General features: G+C 49.3%; 1 protein-coding gene across 7 annotated transcripts in view; it reads left to right on the top strand.

Annotated features, from left to right (window-relative positions):
* Positions 1–5,000, top strand: part of LOC143292421 (uncharacterized) — a 132,951-nt gene that overhangs the window by 61,280 nt on the left and 66,671 nt on the right. Inside the window, exon 1 of one of the 7 annotated variants that reach the window (XM_076602689.1) lies at positions 4,398–4,856. The exons of the other annotated variants lie outside the window; for them this stretch is intronic. The gene's annotated coding sequence lies outside the window, so the exon portion shown is untranslated. Of the gene's footprint in view, positions 1–4,397; positions 4,857–5,000 lie in introns of those variants that run through there. 7 annotated transcript variants of the gene reach the window in all.

Genomic DNA, 5,000 nt, shown 5'->3' with positions numbered 1-5,000 from the left:
CTTGTTTTCCTTAGTACGCTAAATGAATGCCGCTGCACACGAGACTTCGAGTTAACAATTCATCCGAATGACTGACTGTGCACCCAGACCACCACTTACGGTCTAGTGGAGAGCCTGTGGAGTGGTGGAGAGTAAAAAGTCCCGGTCTGCCAGTGCCCGAGAACGGACTCGAACCCGTGAACGCCCCTCTCCTAGTCAGTCGCATTACAACTCGGCCACCGCTTGAAGCCGCGAAACTCTTTGTGAGACCACACAGGACACAACGCACTTTCGAGGTTTTCGTGAGGTGATGTTATCATTGGATCGTTGGTGGTGGACTCCGCCCGGCCACAGCACTGCAGTCTGAAGCGGTGACACTCATGTGCACTCACGTAATGCACTTCACTCACCGCAGTGCTATTTCTTCTCCATGCAGTCTGTAGGCAACGTTATCACTGGCACAGTTCAGGTATGGGGCGATTCCCTGTGTGTTGTTGGTGGGTGTTATTTTAGCATTTTGGTGTCGGTAATTCAACTCTGCCGTATCGTAATCTTTGGCAGAGGCATGTCAGTGGCAGCCGACAGTGTATGTTTTTTGTTTTCTTAACATTTATGATATGGGGAAACCCGTTGTTTGTGTTCAGTCGAGAGACGGGTTGTTTCAGGTTGTTTGTACTTTCGTTTTGCTTTTTTTTTATTGGCTGCGGGGGGAATGGATGGGTGGAAGAGGGTTTAGGGGAGATGGGGTGGGTTGGTGTTGGATAGGGGTGATAGTGGCGGAGTGGCAAGGAGAATAATGATTATTATAATTATTATGCTTGTTGATGTGCACATGTGAGGGACGCGCGCGCGTGTTTGTACATTGTGTGCGTGCCGAGTGTTTGAACTGTTCGTGTGTGTGTATGTGTGTGTGTGTGTGTGTGTGTGTGTGTTTGAACTGTTCGTGTGTGTGTGTGTGTGTGTGTGTGTGTGTGTGTTTGAACTGTTCGTGTGTGTGTGTGTGTGTGTGTGTGTGTGTGTGTGTGTGTGTGTGTGTTTGAACTCTGTGTGTGTACGTGTGTGTGTGTGTGTGTTTGAACTCTGTGTGTGTACGTGTGTGTGTGTGTGTGTGTGTGTGTGTGTTTGAACTCTGTGTGTGTACGTGTGTGTGTGTGTGTGTGTGTGTGTGTATGTGTGTGTGTTTGAACTCTCTGTGTATATGTGTGTGTGTGTGTTTGAACTGTGTGTGTATATATGTGTGTGTGTTTGAACTGTGTGTGTGTGTGTGTGTGTGTGTGTTTGAACTCTGTGTGTACATGTGTGTGTGTTTGAACTCTGTGTGTATATGTGTGTGTGTGTGTTTGAACTCTGTGTGTATATGTGTGTGTGTGTTTGAAGTCTGTGTGCGTGTGTGTGTGTGTGTGTGTGTGTGTGTGTGTGTGTGTGTGTAATCGCGCGCGCGCGTGTGAAAAAGAGAGAGCGAGAGAGAACTTTGTGCGTGCACTGGCATGAGTCGTACTGTAGCCTGCAGTGGGACGTGATAAAAAGATGTTGATGCACGCTGACTGACAGTGCTGTCACTATGTTAATATAATTATCTATGTCAAGCGGTGTCAACGTGTCAGTAATCCACAGCGGGACTGACGCAACACCTCACTCACCTCATCCCTCCCATCTGTCAAACCCCCCCCTTCCCCCACACACACACCCCGTGCCCTCGCTCCGCCCCCCAGTCACAGCACTGTGTCGGTGGGCTCATCCCCAAGTTCGAATCCCGGTCACGGCGCTTGGTGGGTAAAGTGTGGAGAGAGTTTTCTCATCTCCCAGGTCAACAGGTGTGTGCAGACCTGCTAGTGCCTAACCCCCTCCCCCCCACCCCCCAGCCCCCACCTCATCCTTTCGTGTGTATAAGCATGCATTAGATCAAATATGCGCCTTAAAGAACCCGTAATTCATGCCAGCGTTCGATGGGTCATGGAAACAAGAACAGTGATGCACGCTCCCGAAAATGGAGTATGGCTGCCTATATGGCGGGGGTACACAATGGTCATACACGTAAAAGCCCACTTTTGCATACGAGTGAAGGTGGAAGGGCAGCCTGGAATATAGACCTGGGAAAACACTTTGGGGACTCGAGAAACAAAGACTCTGGAAGCGTGAGTCTAGGGAGAATACAATCCTTGGGGGTACACAGGCATGGAGGAATACAGACTTGGGGGAATCTGAAGTACTTAGAGAAACTGCTAAAAGTAAAATTAAGGGTATATATAGGCATGGGGAAACTTAGACGTAGGGGAACATAGTCATTGACCTGTACTATTCAATGATGTCTTGAAATGATGAAAACATAGATCTCAGTGGGGAACACAGGCATTGTGAAACATGGACTCGATGGAACATCGACAAGCCAGCACTTCCGAGTCCACAGCAGCCACAACTTTGTGTCCATAATTATATGTATATATATATATATATATATATATATATATATATATATGTGTGTGTGTGTGTGTGTGTGTGTGTGTGTGTGTGTGTGTGTGTGTATGTGTGTGTGTGTTTTCTCCATTCCCTCCAGGCCTGACTAAGCATGTCGGATTATAGTGCTGCTGGTCAGGCATCTGCCAGACAGATGTGGTGTGGTCTGTTGTTGTGCGTCAGGATTTGTCCCGGAACGCAATGACCCTCTTTGAGCAATTGAACTTAACTGAACTGCACAGCTGTGTCGTGTTAGACCTGTTAAGTGCACTGAGAGAGACCTCCACCGCGAAACCGTTCAGTTCCTTTTCACGTTCAGGTGTCACGCGCGTAGTCTTCGCCGTTCGCCTTTTTTGCAAATAGGCTAACTGCTCTCCAAACATAGCTGTTGGTCGTTCTTCTTTCCGTCTTTACTTCCCTCCACCTCTCCACCATTCCTCCACTCCACTCTCTCTCTCTCTCTCCCTCTCCGCGCTTTTCTCTTCCATTCATGGGGTTTTTGAACACCAGACCGGAAATGGTGTTGCACAAACACTTGAACCCGCGGCTTGAAAGCGTACACACTTTGCGGCACGCGCATACAGGATTCACCCACACACTTTCACACGCCACTTGCGGGCACACGCTCACACTGAATACATCAGTAGACTTGGATCGGGCGCGCGCACTGACATAGTTCAAGTCAAACTGAAGCAGCCCAGGCGGGTTACTCACTCAGCCGGACATGCATGCACCGTCAGTCGCGTGTGCTCAGACACATATGGGCACAGAGACAGAGGTGCAGAAATGCACAACATGACATAGTACATTCACAGACGCGCTCAGGCGTACACGAACACACACACACACACACACACACACACACAGAGAAGAGTCTCACGAACACAAAAATGACCTCCACACACACACACACACACACACACATACACACTCACACACACACACACACACACACACACACACACACACACACACTAAAGTTCGCAATCCATGGATAACGATGTCTTGCCGTAGAATTCCCTGCATGTGCTCACAACTCATTGCTTTTGCTTTTATTTGTTGGTGCCTTAGTTTTTTGTGTCCATGATTGCTCTGGTGGGTTTTACGAAAATTAAACGAGCTCAGAGTTCACACACACACACACACACACAAACAAACACAAAAAAAACCACGTGCTTGCGAGACCCCACCCATCCCCCCCCCTTCCCCCACACCCCTCCACCTCTTCCTTCCATGAACCAAGGCACACAACTCACGCCCGCCTTCTATGCGTCCCTCTGTTGAGCTGAGGGAGGTTGGGTGTCGGGGTGGGGGAGTTGAAAGTTGGATAGATCGCCTGGTTAGGAAAGTATGGCAGCGCAACGGGAAAGGGACTGAGAAAGGGAAAGCGAATGGCGTCGCTGCGTGACACGTGTGTGTGTGTGTGTGTGTGAAAGGAGGTAATGTGTGTGTGTGTGTGTGTGCATGCGTGCGTGCAGGGAGGTAATTTGTGTGTGCGTGTGTGTGTGTGAAAGGAGGTAGTGTGTGTGTGTGTGTGTGTGTGTGTGCAGGGAGGTAATGAGTGTGTGTGTGTGTGTGTGTGTGTGATACACTGAGAAAGCCTCGGGCTCCCCCCCCCCTCCCTCTATGCAGTCAGCCCAGTATTCAGTCTATAACGGTTGTTTCTGCAATCAGTTTCACAAGCGCCAAGCTTAGCTTAGCTGGTGATTTATTAGGGAGTGTTACGTGAGTCGGTGTGGTGTGAGTGTTGGCGAATGTGGGACAGTGTCGTGTTGCTGCTGCTGCTGCTGCAAGCATGTGTCAGAGCATGTGTCAGTGTGAAAGTGCGTGTGTATTCGCGCGCGCGCTCAGTCAAGTGTGTGGTTGTGTGTGTGTGTGTGTGTGTGTTGACGACTTGTGGAGCGTGTAAAATTGGACCTGTCTCCAGCGAGGAGGTAAAAGGAGTGGCCGCCCCTGTCAAAAAACGCACCAAAGAGGCCCAGGACAGAAACGACTGCGAACACAGCGTGAACTTTTTTTTGAGCGGGATTTTTTTTTCTTTTTCTTTTTCTTTTCTTTTCTTTAAAGACTTGGCAACGAGAACCGAATGACACATCGCCTCCGTACGGTGTGTTTGGTGGATTTGTCAGTGTTTGAGACTCGCAACCATACCGTCCCCGCTAACCCCAGGCCCTCTCTCTCTCCGTCTCTCTTCAGTTTCTCTCTCTCTCTCAGCAGGACCTGTGTGATCGTGTACTGAGGCCAACAAGTGTGTGGTTTGTTTGGAGTTTTCGTGCTAGCGTGCAGCAGATCGGTCCAAGTCTCTCTCCCCGTTGACAGACAGGTGTGTCGTTTGGGAGTAAGGGCGGCAGGATGATGGTTTCGACGATTAGTAATAATTGTGGACTGAGGAGCAGCAAGCTGTGACCTGAATTAGCATACAGGTGAGTGGGTGCAGCCTCTGTGTGTGTGTGTGTGTGGTGTGTGCATTTTGTCACACACAACATGTGTTTTGTACTTGTTAGAACTGAGGCGGTGTTTGGTAGGCCGACAACTGACAACTTGGATGAAAGCTGATAATTATTAGG

Source organism: Babylonia areolata, chromosome 18 (assembly GCF_041734735.1).
Source record: "Babylonia areolata isolate BAREFJ2019XMU chromosome 18, ASM4173473v1, whole genome shotgun sequence".
NCBI classification, from domain to species: Eukaryota; Metazoa; Mollusca; class Gastropoda; order Neogastropoda; family Buccinidae; genus Babylonia; species Babylonia areolata.
The sequence above is the reverse complement of the archived record's forward strand: the minus strand, read 5'-3'. Positions and strand labels throughout refer to the sequence as shown.